The following is a 14497-nucleotide window of genomic DNA, read 5'->3' on the forward strand; positions in this document are numbered from 1 at the left end:
CATGCCTAGGGTACCCTCCCGGGGTGTGACAAATATGGTATTAGAGTACAGAGTTCAAGAGTCCTAGGGAATTTATAAAGCCGTGTCTAGTAGAGTTTTGCTAATGGGTGTGTTGTGCACCACATTTATAATCAGGAGGCTATAAGACATTAGGAATTGTTTCACTTCTTTCATACTCTGATGTTTGTGCGATAGAGTTAAATCTATGAAACTCCCTTTCTAATCCGTGCGTTTATACGTTGCAGACAATGCCTCCCAAATGTTCTTCTAGCCAAAGGAACACTATTAACGCAGAGATGCCCCAGTCAGAGGTACGCCCATTGAGAGCTAGAGGCCTGTCACGCCCCAGGAGGGTACCCTAGACGTAACCGGCACCCGAAGGCCATTTCTGACCTTCGAGCGAACCACCTGGTCCAGTCACTCATTCATTCATTCACATTCTCTTAGCGGAACTCAATTAATGAAATACTTTTCATACTATAAGGGCCGAAGGCTAAACATTTACAACCCAACAAGAATAGTAAATTAAGACTCCTCAAGATAACAGTTTAATCCTCCCCACACTCCAGTCTACGAAGCCTTTATTCAAGTCTAAAAGGTGCCAATGACAAGTCCATGGCTACCAACAATCTAAATAAAAGAAAAGACAACAAAACTGTACAAGAAGGCCCAATATCCTCCGGGAACTAGGAGGACTCACCGACTGGCTGGAAGTGTATGTGGGTCTTCAACGGAGCGCCGGTTGATGATCTCTAGTACCTGTCTCTGCATCATGAAACGATGCAGGCCAAATGGCGTCAGTACATGGAATGTACGAGTATGCAAAATGGCCGGATGAAACTACATTAAGAATACATCAATATCAACTCAGGACCTCAACCCATACATGTATACATCACAACTCACTCAATGTCCTAAGTCCAACAAGAATAGTTTGGACAGGACTAACTCATAAGCCACTTAACTCAACTGACTTGGAGCACTAACAAGGCCTAAATGGGAGTTTCTCTTAACCAACAACCATCACCTATGAGCTGGTGATAGTACAACAATCCGACGTTGTTGCCACGTCCGTCCATACCTTGCCAGGGTATGAACGCCTCTCTAATCATGAGTACCATCGATTAGTCAAGCCCTATCATTTCAGGACAATACAAATGGGAAACATCCGACTTTAACGATTCAATCCCAGGGAAGCATCCGACTTTAACGGTTCCAATCCCTCGGGAAGCATCCAACTTTAACGGTTCCATCCCTACCTACGTTGGCGGCGTAGTTTCTAGGGTTCGAGTATGGACTATACTCTCACCCGCTTCGGTGTTCGATACTCCTCCCATGACTCTATGCTCATAAGACTCCTCAAATTATCTCAAACAAGCCCTCACGACTAGTTTCATGTGGTACAATACCACCTCATCAACTCGGTTCTCATTTGCAATTCAATTGAGGCACAATGACAAGTCTCATTTAGGACCTTGTCCACTTGCCAATTCCTTCTTCATATCAACTCAATCAAGCCTCCTGTATATGAACATTTATGACATCTCCTCTAGATTTTAACACAACTCTATGACTTCAACTCAACCATTCAAATAGAATAGCACATTTAAGGAAATTGACTTAAACAACATATTCACATGGCTAAAGAGGTCAACAAAACATAACAACAATTCATCTCCATCAATTCATACTAATCATGAAGGAATTTAAGGACTTCTTGGCTCAACAACATCAACACATATAGCATTATATAAATAGGAGACAAAGTTCATATAGACATACACCATACCAAGAACTCTATTTTTCATGAATATCTAACCTCAAGCAAGAATAGGGCACATGGGTGAACTTAGCCCATGTTTTGGATAGCCTTACATACCTTGTTTGAAGACTTTGAAGAAACCTTAATGTTGGGTCTTCAATGAGGGACTCAAATCTTGAAGCTCTTGGACTCTTTTTGTTGGAAATGGAGAAGATGAAGAAGAGAGAGAGAGAGAGAGAAGCTCCTAGGGCTTTTTAGAGAGAGAGTGGGGGCTGCCAAATGGATTCCCAAAAGACCAAGGGTTACATATATATAATTTGGGTAAGTTCCCAAATTGCCCCTCCTCAAAAGTTCTGAAAATAGGCTAAAACGCCCTTGGCGCGATAGTGGCGCGTCGCGCCCTTACAGCGCCAAGGCCAATCACGCCTAAAACCTGCACAACTTTTAGTGGCGCGTCGTGCCAAGGACCAAACTATTGAGGCATGTTTCTGGCGCGATAGTGGCGCGTCGCGCCCTTACAGCGCCAAGCCCATTGTTCTGAATTCTGGGAATTTGGCCTGAAAAACCCTGCACAACTTTTAGTGGCGCATCGCGCCAGGGACCAAACTACTGAGGCATGTTTATGGCGAGATAGTGGCGCGTCGTGCCCTTACAGCGCCAAGGCCATTTCCCCAGCAGTTGCAACTCAGGCCAAAAATGAAATTTCTGTCGTGCTAGTTCATCTTCGGATCGTCATATCTTTTAACTCCGAACTCCAAAATTTACGTTCTTGATGGCATTGGAAAGAAGACTCGACGAACTTTAATTTGATAGGTCGTGGGCCATCCATATTGACGTCTATCAAAAGATAGGGTCGTTAAAAGTCGACCCTTACATGAACTCATCCTAAACTTAGCCACGACGGATCTTTTGGACTTAGCTCGGTCCTAAGGGTCCTCAATGACCCCATATCACCTCCAACGCTCTTAAATTCCTGAGGGACTCATCTTAACTCAAACACATCCTTCGAAATAAATACGATGGGCCCCACATGTGCACAAAGAAGGCCCAAATCTTAGATGTGGATATTTAGACTTCATGGCTTCCTCCGCTTCCCATGTGGCTTTCTCAACAAGTTGATTCCTCCACAGAACTTTGACCGAGGCGATTTCTTTGTTCCTCAGTTTGCGAATCTGGTGATCAAGGATTTGGACTGGGACCTCTTCATAAGACAAGCTATCCTTAATTCCAACGCTGTCAATGGGGACTACCAACGAGGGATCGCCTAAGCACTTTTTCAACATTGAAACGTGGAACACCGGATGGATGGAAGCTAGCTCTGAGGGTAAGTCCAACTCATAAGCAACACTTCCGATCCGCCTCAAAATTTGGTACGGACCAATATATCGAGGACTAAGTTTCCCCTTCTTTCCAAACCTCATGACACCCTTCATGGGTGACACTTTCAAATACACCCAATCATCCACCTCAAACTCTAAGTCCCTCCTCCTCACATCGGTGTAAGATTTTTGGCGACTTTGGGCTGTCTTTAGCCTCTCTCGGATAATTCGTACCTTCTCCATGGCTTGGTGAACGAGGTCAGGCCCAATCAACTCGGCTTCACGAACTTCAAACCACCCAGTGGGCGATCTACACCTCCTCCCATACAAGGCTTCATAAGGAGCCATTTGAATACTTGTGTGATAGCTATTGTTATATGCAAACTCTATGAGAGGCAAGTGATCATCCCAATTTCCCTTGAAGTCAAGCACACACGCCCTCAACATATCTTCCAATGTCTAAATTGTGCGCTCTGCTTGGCCATCTGTCTGGGGATGGAAGGCTGTACTCAAGTTCACCCTTGAACCTAATCCCTTCTGAAAGGATTTCCAAAATTGGGATGTGAATTGAGCTCCCCTGTCTGAGATAATAGACAAGGGGACCCCATGCAATCTGACGATCTCCAGTATATACAACTTTGCATAATCTTCTGCGGTGTCAGTAGTCTTAACCTCCAAGAAGTGAGCTGATTTTGTCATTCTATCCACAATCACCCAAATGGAATCATGTTGCTTTTGGGACTTCGGCAAGCCTGTAATAAAGTCCATGTTGATCATCTTCTACTTCCATTCTAGAATTTCTATGTTTTAGGCTAGGCCACATGGCCTTTGATGCTCAACCTTTACCTGTTGGCAATTCGGGCACTTGGAAATAAATTCCGCAATATCCTTCTTCATTCCACTCCACCAATAGATTTCCTTCAAGTCATGATACATTTTTGTGGAGCCTGGATGAATGGAGTACCTGGAACTATGCGCTTCGGCCATAATCCTCTCTCAAACATCATCGACATCTAGCACACATAATCTATTTTGGTACCTCAACACACCATCTCCCCCTTTGGTGAAAACCATTAACTCTTGTTTGTGAACAATTCCCTTCAATTGGAGAAGGATGGGATCTTGGTCTTGCTTTTCCTTTACCTCTGCCATAAGTGAGGACGTAGACCCATCCTGAATAGTAATTCTGCCTTCATTGTTCTCTTCCAGATGAACTCCCAATCGTGCTAATCTGTGTACCTCTTTCGCCAATTCTCTCTTTCCTTCCTCCATGTGGGCAGTGCTACCCATAGACAACCTGCTAAGAGCATCAGCAACAACATTAGCTTTACATGGGTGGTAGAGGATACTCATATCATAGTCCTTGAGTAGCTCAAGCCATCTCCTTTGCCTCAGGTTGAGTTCCCTCTGGCTAAAGATGTATTGCAAACTCTTGTGATCGGTGAATACATCGATATGCACTCCATACAGGTAGTGGCCCCAGATTTTAAGCGCAAACACCACAGCCGCCAGCTCAAGGTTATGAGTTGGGTAATTCCTCTCGTGAACCTTAAGCTATCTTGAAGCATAGGCTATCTCCTTCCCCCTTTGCATCAACACACAACCCAAACCAATTCTGGATGCATCACAATAGATCACAAAACCCTCTGTACCATCGGGCAAGGTTAGAACAGGGGCAGTGGTTAACTTAGTCTTCAATTTCTGGAAACTCTCCTCACAAGCCTCGGACTATTGGAACTTAGCCTTCTTTTGAGTCAGCTTAGTCAATAGTGATGATATGGAGGAGAATCCCTCTACGAACCTTCGATAATAGCCAGCCAAACCCAAGAAGCTCCTTATCTCTGTCGGGGATGTGGGTCTGGGCCAACTCTTCACTGCCTCAATTTTCTGAGCATCAACCTGAATACCATCTCCAGATATAATGTGGCCTAGGAAGGCCACTGATGCAAGCCAAAATTCACATTTGGAGAACTTTGCATATAATACCTGATCTCTCAAAGTTTGCAAGACGACTCTAAGATGATGGGCATGCTCCTCCTCATTCTTGGAGTAAACCAGTATATCATCTATGAACACAATTACAAACATATCAAGATATGGCTTGAATACTCGGTTTATGAGATCCATAAAAGCGGTGGGGGCATTAGTCAACCCAAAAGACATGACCAAGAATTCAAAGTGGCCATAACGAGTCCGGAAAGCAGTCTTTAGAATATCGCATTCTCTCACCTTCAACTGGTGGTAACCGGATCTCAAGTCTATCTTTGAGAAGCACGTGGCACCCTGAAGCTGATCAAATAAATCATCTATTCTGGGGAGAGGGTATTTGTTCATTATGGTGACCTTATTCAGCTGCCTATAGTCAATACACATTCTAAGGGACCCATCTTTCTTTCGAACAAATAGGACCGGAGCTCCCCATGGTGAGACACTCAGCCTAATAAATCCCTTATGTAATAAGTCTTTCAACTGCTACTTCAACTCTTTCAACTCGGTTGGGGCCATTCTATAAGGAGGAATTGAGATAGGCTGGGTATCAGGAAGAACATCAATCCCAAAGTCGATCTCCCTATCAGGAGGGACTCCAGGCAGATCTTCAGGAAAGACATCTGGAAACTCGTTGACAATCGGAACCGACTCAAGGGATGGAGACTCAATATTTTCACCTATCACTCGAATAATGTGATAAACACACCTTTTTGAGATTAGCTTCCTGGCCCTAAGGTATGAAATAAACTTACCCTTAGGCGCAATCGGACTACCCTTCCACTCTATGACAGCTTCATTCGGGAATTTGAATGTGACAATCTAAGTTCTATAATCAATAGAGGCATAACAGACATAGAGCCAGTCCATGCCAAGGATCACGTCAAAGTCAACCATGTCCAACTCAACTAGGTCGGCCAAGGTATCCCTGTGATAAATGGACACAGTGCAATCTCTATAGACTCTCTCAGCTAAGACAAAATCACCGACAGGAGTGGCCACACTAAAAGGCTCAAGAAGACGTTCAGGAATTTTATCGAATTTACTATCCACATAAGGAGTCACAAAAGATAGGGTGGCACCCGGATCCATCAATACATAACAATCAAAAGAAGAGACCCGAATCATACCCGTCACGACGTTTGGAGAGTTCTCCTGATCTTGGCGACTATCCATGGCATATAGGCGGTTGGTACCTCCGCTGTTGCCTAAAGTAGTGCCCCTCTGATTACCTCTAGCCAGAGGTGCGGTGACAGAATGATGGGCTTTATTTCCCCCTGTTGGACACTCCCTCTGAAAATGGCCCATTTGGCCGCATTTATAATAACCAACCCTTCCCGCTCTGCATTCTCCAAAGTAGAGCCTACCACACTTACTGCATGATGGCTTCTCCCTCGCACCTTGACTTACACTAACCTGGGATTGAGAACCCTGGGGTCTGAAACACTGACGACTCTGTCCCTGCCTATCATACCTATTCTGTGGCATCGGTGCACTAGCGGTAGATGAGGCATAGTTGGAAGGCCTCTTCTGGAAGAAGGACCTGCTGCCCTTGCTTTGCCTCTGCTCATTCTCATGCCTAGATGACCTTGCCTTTTTGCTCAGGTGCTCTTCTCTGTCTTTTCTCTTCTCCTCCTCTACCTGTTGAGCATACACCATTAATCTGGAAAGATCCATATCTGAGATCAACAATGCTGCCTTGCACTCCTTCTTCACATGCCTCCCTAATCCGGAGATGAACTTCCTCATCTTTGACCTCACATCAGGAATCATTTCTGGAGCATACCTGGACAGCTAGATGAACTTCAGGCCATACTCCTTAACTGTCATTCCCTCTTGCTTCAGATTAACAAATTCCTCCACCTTCGCTTCCCTCAATTCTCAGGGAAAGAAGTGGTCAAGGAAGGCTCCCTTAAATTCATCCCATCTAGCAGGTTCAGCATCCTCACCCCTACTCTGTTCCCATTGGTTATACCAAATGTTCACTACATCTTTGAGTTGGTAGGACACCAACTCGACCCCCTCAATCTCCATGGCATGCATAGCTTTCAGAATTTTCCACATTTCATCAATAAAGTTTTGGGGATCTTCATCAACTTTAGAACCCATGAATGCCGGTGGATTCATCCTCAGAAAGTCTCTGATTCTAGTGGCAGCAGATAGCTCTTGGGAGCTAGAGCTAAGAGTCAGCAAACTCTGATTACCACTTCGGGCAGCCATTAGTTGTGTGAGCATTGCCATTGCCCCTCGAAATTCAGCCTCGGATGTGGGTGCAGGTAGGGTAGATGGCACTTGAGGGGCCTCCGCATATCTCGCGGGTCAGCCTCTAGCCCTTGCTGGGCGTGCCTCTGACTGTGGCATCCCGACGTTATCAACATTCCTCTGGTTAGCCGTACGTTTTGGAGGCATTATCTGTAACGTATAAACGCACGAATTAGAAAGGAAGTTTAATGGAGTTTAACTCCATCGCACGAATTCAGAGTATGAAAGAAGTGAAACAATTCCTAATGTCCTATAGCCTCCTGCTTATAAGTGTGGTGCACAACACACCCATAAGCAAGACTCTACTAGACACGGCTTTATAGACTCCCTAGGACATTTGAACTTTGGGCTCTGATACCATGTTTGTCACGCCCCGGGAGGGTACTCTAGATGTAACTGGCACCCGAAGGCTATTTCTGACCTCCGAGCGAACCACCTGGTCCAGTCACTCATTCATTCATTCACATTCTCTTAGCGGAACTCAATTAATGAAATACTTTTCATACTATAAGGGCCGAAGGCTAAACATTTACAACCCAACAAGAATAGTAAATTAAGACTCCTCAAGATAACAGTTTAATCCTCCCGACACTCCAGTCTACGAAGCCTCTATTCAAGTCTAAAAGGCGCCAATGACAAGCCCGTGGCTACCAACAATCTAAATAAAAGAAGAGAAAACAAAACTGTACAAGAAGGCCCAATATCCTCCGGGAACTAGAAGGACTCACTGACTGGCTGGAAGTGTATGTGGGTCTTCAACGGAGCGCCGGTTGATGATCTCTAGTACCTGTCTCTGCATCATGAAACGATGCAGGCAAAATGGCGTCAGTACATGGAATGTACGAATATGCAAAATGGCCGGATGAAACCACATTAAGAATACATCAATATCAACTCAGGACCTCAACCCATACATGTATACATCACAACTCACTCAATGTCCTAAGTCCAACAAGAATAGTTTGGACAGGACTAACTCATAAGCCACTTAACTTAACTGACTCGGAGCACTAACAAGGCCTAAATGGGAGTTTCTCTTAACCGACAACCATCACCTATGAGCCGGTGATAGTACAACAATCCGACGTTGTTGCCACATCCGTCCATACTTTGCTAGGGTATGAACGCCTCTCTAATCATGAGTACCATCGATTAGTCAAGTCCTACCATTTTAGGACAATACAAATGGGAAACATCCGACTTTAACAGTTCGATCCCATGGGAAGCATCCGACTTTAACGGTTCCAATCCCTCGGGAAACATCCGACTTTAACAGTTCCAGCCCTACCTACGTTGGCGGCGTAGTTTCTGGGGTTCGAGTATGGACTATACTCTCACCCGCTTCGGTGCTCGATACTCCTCCCATGACTCTATGCTCATAAGACTCCTCAAATTATCTCAAACAAGCCCTCACGACTAGTTTCATGTGGTACAATACCACCTCATCAACTCGGTTCTCATTTGCAATTCAATTGAGGCACAATGACAAGTCTCATTTAGGACCTTGTCCACTTGTCAATTCCTTCCTCATATCAACTCAATCAAGCCTCCTGTATATGAACATTTATGACATCTCCTCTAGATTTTAACACAACTCTATGACTTCAACTCAACTATTCAAATAGAATAGCACATTTAAGGAAATTGACTTAAACAACATATTCACATGGCTAAAGAGGTCAACAAAACATAACAATAATTCATCTCCATCAATTCATACTAATCATGAAAGAATTTAAGGACTTCTTGGCTCAACAACATCAACACATATAGCATTATATAAATAGGAGACAAAGTTCATATAGATATACACCATACCAAGAACTCTATTTTTCATGAATATCTAACCTCAAGCAAGAATAGGGCACATGGGTGAACTTAGCTCATGTTTTGGATAGCCTTACATACCTTGTTTGAAGACTTTGAAGAAACCTTGATGTTGGGTCTTCAATGGGGGACTCAAATCTTGAAGCTCTTGGACTCTTTTTGTTGGAAATGGAGAAGATGAAGAAGAGAGAGAGAAGCTCCTATGGATTTTTAGAGAGAGAGTAGGGGCTACCAAATGGGTTCCCAAAAGACCAAGGGTTACATATATATAATTTGGGTAAGTTCCCAAATTTCCCTTCCTAAAAAGTTCTGAAAATAGGCTAAAACGCCCTTGGCGCGAGAGTGGCGCATCGCGCCCTTACAGCGCCAAGGCCAATCATGCCTAAAACTTGCACAACTTTTAGTGGCGCGTTGCTCCAGGGACCAAACTACTGAGGCATATTTCTGGCGCGATAGTAGCACGTCGCACCCTTACAGCGCCAAGTCCATTGTTCTGAATTCTAGGAATTTGGCCTGAAAAACCCTGCACAACTTTTAGTGGTGCGTCGCGCCAGGGACCAAACTACTGAGGCATGTTTCTGGCACGATAGTGGCGCGTTGCGCCCTTTCAGCGCCAAGGCCATTTCCCCAGCAGTTGCAACTCAGGCCAAAATTGAAATTCCTGTCGTGCTAGTTTATCTTCGGATCGTCATAACTTTTGACTCCGAACTCCAAAATTTACGTTCTTGGTGGCGTTGGAAAGAAGACTCGACGAACTTTCAAAAGATAGGGTCGTTAAAAGTCGACCCTTACATGAACTCGTCCTAAACTTAGCCACGACGGATCTTTTAGACTTAGCTCGGCCCTAGGGGTCCTCAATGACCCCATATCACCTCCAACGCTCTTAAATTCCTCAGGGACTCATCTTAACTCAAACACATACTTCGAAATAAATACGATGGGCCCCACACGTGCATAAAGAAGGCCCGAATCTTAGGGAAAATTTTGAGGGGTGTTACAAGGCCGACCCGCAAGATATGCGGAGGCACCTCAGTACCTGCTACTCCGCCTGCACCCACTTCAGATGTAGAATTTCGAGTGGTGATTGTCATGCTCACTTAATTAATGGCTACCCGAAATAGTAACTAGAGCTCGCCAACTCTTAGCTCTAGTTCCCAAGAGCCATCGGCTGCCACCAGAATTAGAGACTTTTTGAGAATGAATCCGCCGGCATTCACGAGGTCTAAGGTTGATGAAGATCCTTAAAATTTTATTGATGAGATGTGGAAGATCCTAAAATCTATGCATACTACGGAGATCGAGGGGGTTGAGTTGGTGTCTTACCAGCTCAAGGGTGTGTAAAACATCTGGTATAACCAATGCGAACAAGTTAGGGGTGAGAATACTGAACTTGCTGCATGGGATGAATTTGAGGGAGCCTTTCTTGACCACTTCTTTTCTCGAGAATTGAGGAAAGCAAAAGTGGAGGAGTTTATGAATCTGAAATAAGAAGGCATGACTGTCAAGGAGTACAGCCTATAGTTCATCCAGTTATCCAGGTATGCTCTAGAAATGATCCCAGATATGAGATCAAAGATGATAAAGTTTATCTCCGGATTAGGAAGACATGTGAAGAAGGAGTGCAAAGCAGCATTGTTAATCTCTGATATGGATATTTCAAGATTGATGGTGTATGCTCAACAGGTGGAGGATGAGAAGAGGAAAGACAGGGAGGAGCATCTGAGCAAGAAGTCAAAATCAGTGGGACATGAGAATGAATAGAGGTAGAACAAGAGCAACAGGTCCTTCTTTCAGAAGAGGCCTTCCAACTATGCCTCATCGACTGCAAGTGCACCTATGTCGTAGCCTAGGTATGATCGATAGAGACAGAGTCATCAGAATGTCAGACCCTAGGGTTCTTAATCCCAGACTAGCAAGGGTCAAGGTTCGATAGGAAAGCCACTATGCGATAAGTGCGGTAGACTCCACTTGGGAGAGTGCAGAGAGGGAAGGGTTGGTTGTTATAAATGTGGCCAAATAGACCATTTTTATAGGGAGTGTCTAACAGAGAGAAACAGAGCCCAGCATTCTACCACCGCGCCATCGGCTAGAGGTAATCAGAGGGGTACTACTTTAGGTACGAGCAGAGGTACAAACTGCCTATATACCATGGGTAGTCGCCAAGATCAGGAGAACTCTCCAAACGTCGTGATGGGTATGATTCGAGTCTTTTCTCTTGACTATTATGTCGTGACGGGTAAGTTTATTTCCTATCTTAGGGCCAGGAAGCTAATCTCAAAAGGGTGTAATTATCACATTGTCCGAGTGAAAGACGACAATATTGAGTCTCCACCCTTTGAGTTGGTTCCAATTGTCAACGAGTTTCCTAACGTCTTTCCTGAAGATCTGCCTAGAGTCCTTCCGGATAGGGAGATCGACTTTGGGATTGATATTCTTCCTAATACCCAGCCTATCTCTATCCTTCCATATAAAATGGCCCCGGCTGAGTTAAAAGAGTTGAATGAGTAGTTAAAAGACTTGTTAGATAAGGGATTCATTAGGCCGAGTGTCTCACCATGGGGTGCTCCGGTCCTATTCGTGCGAAAGAAAGATGGGTCCCTTAGAATGTGTATTGATTACAAGCAGCTGAACAAGGTCACCTTAAAGAATAAATACCCTCTCCACAGAATAGATGATTTATTTGATCAACTTCAGGGTGCCACTTGTTTCTCAAAGATAGACCTAAGATCGGGCTACCATCAGTTGAAGGTGAGGGAGTGTGATATCCCAAAGACAGCTTTTCAGACCCGTTATGGCCACTTTGAATTTTTGGTCATATCCTTTGGGTTGACTAATACCCCCGCAACTTTTATGGATCTCATGAACTGAGTATTTAAACCATATCTTGATATGTTTGTGATTGTATTCATAGATGATATTTTGGTTTACTCCAAGAATGAGGAGGAGAACGCCCGTCATCATAGAGTCATCTTATAAACTTTGAAAGACCAGGTATTGTATGTAAAGTTCTCAAAATGTGAATTTTGGCTTGCATCAGTGGCCTTGCTAGGCCACATTATATCTGGAGATGGTATTCAAGTTGATGCTCAGAAGATTGAAATAGTGAAAAATTGGCCCAAACCCACATCCCCGACAGAGATAAAGAGCTTCTTGGGTTTGGCTGGCTACTACCGAAGGATTGTAGAGGGATTCTCATCCATATCATTACCATTGACCAAGCTGACATAAAAGAAGACTAAGTTACAATAGTCCGATGCTTGTGAGGAGAGTTTCCAGAAATTGAAGACCAAGTTAACCACTGCTCCTGTTCTAACTTTGCCCGATGGAATAGAGGGTTTTGTGATCTATTGTGATTCATCTAGAGTTGGTTTGGGTTGTGTGCTAATGAATAAGGGAAATGTGATAGCCTATGCTTCAAAACAGCTTAAGGTTCACGAGAGGAATTACCCAACTCGTGACCTTGAACTAGCAGCAATTTTATTTGCCCTTAAAATTTAGCGCCACTACTTGTATGGAGTGCATGTTGATGTGTTCACCAACCATAAGAGTTTACAATACGTCTTCAGCCAGAAGGAACTCAACCTGAGGCAAAGAATATGGCTCGAGCTACTCAAGGACTATGATATGAGCATCCTCTACCATCCAGGTAAAGCTAATGTTGTTGCTAATGCTCTTAGAAGGTTGTGTATAGGTAGCACTGCCCATGTGGAGGAGGGAAGGAGAGAATTGGTGAAGGAGGTACATAAATTAGCCCGATTGGGAGTTCGTCTTGAAGAAAACAATGAAGGTGGAGTTAATGTGTAGGATGAGGCTGCATCCTCACTCGTGATGGAGGTAAAATAAAAGCAAGACCAAGATCCCGTCCTTCTTCAATTGAAGGAAGTTGTTCACAAGCAAGAGGTGATGGTTTTTACCAAAGGGGGAGATGGTGTGTTGAGGTAGCAAAATAGATTGTGTGTGCCAGATGTCAATGATATTCGAGGAAGGATTATGGCCAAAGTGCATAGTTCCAGATACTCTATTTATCCCGACTCTACAAAAATGTATCATGACTTGAGGGAAATCTATTGGTGGAGCGGGATGAAGAGAGATATTAGGAATTTGTTTCCAAGTGCCCGAATTGCCAATAGGTGAAAGTTGAGCATCAAAGGCCATGTGATTTAGCTCAAAATATAGAAATCCCAGAATGGAAGTGGGAAATGATTAATATGGACTTTATCACAAGTCTGCCGAAGTCCCAGAAGCAACATAATTCGATTTGGGTGATTGTGGACAGAATGATAAAATTAGCTCACTTCTTGGCAGTTTAGATTACTGACACCATAGAAGATTATGCAAAGCTATACATTCAGGAGATCGTTAGATTGCATGGGGTCCCTTTGTCTATCATCTCAGAAAGAGGAGCTCAATTCACTTCCCAATTCTAGAGATCCTTTCAGAAGAGCCTGGGTTTAAAGGTGAACCTTAGTACGGCCTTTCATCCCTATATGGATGGCCAAGCGGAGCACACTATTCAGACATTGAAGTATATGTTGAGAGCTTGTGTTCTTGACCTCAAAGGAAATTGGGATGATCACTTACCTCTCATAGAGTTTGCATATAATAATAGCTATTATGCAAGCATTCAAATGTCTCCTTATAAAGCTTTGTATGAGAGGAGGTGTAGATCACCCATTGGGTGGTTTGAAGTTGGTGAAGTTGAGTTGATTGGGCCTGATTTTGTTCACCAAGACATAGAGAAGGGGAGAGTTATTTAAGATAGGCTAAAGACAGCCCAAAGCCACCAAATATCTTACACTAATGTGAGGAGGAGAGACTTAGAGTTTGAGGTAGATGATTGGGTGTATTTGAAGGTATCACCCATGAAGGGTGTCCTGAGGTTTGGAAGGAAGGGGAAGCTTAGTCCTCGATATATTAGTCCTTACCAGATTTCAAGGCAGATTGGGAGTGTCGCCTATGCGTTGGAGTTACCCTCAGAGCTAGCCTCTATTCATCTAGTATTCCACGTCTTGATATTGAAGAAGTGCTTAGGTGATCCCTCGTTGGTAGTCCCCATTGATAGTATTGGAGTTATGGATAGCTTATCCTATGAAGAGGTTCCGATCGAAATTCTTGATCGCTAAATTTGCAAATTGAGGAACAAAGAGATCGCCTCAGTCAAAGTCCTGTAGAGAAATTAGTTTGTTGAGGAAGCCACATGGGAAGTGGAGGAAGATATGAAATCTATATATCCTCATCTATTTGTGCCTACCGATGAGAATGTTGAAGGTAATGCCCATTTCCTTGACTTGAATTCGTTTATGCATTTTGAGTTTGGATAGCAAATTTGTTTTCCTTTATT

This window comes from Solanum dulcamara, chromosome 10 (assembly GCF_947179165.1).
Source record: "Solanum dulcamara chromosome 10, daSolDulc1.2, whole genome shotgun sequence".
NCBI lineage: Eukaryota > Viridiplantae > Streptophyta > Magnoliopsida > Solanales > Solanaceae > Solanum > Solanum dulcamara.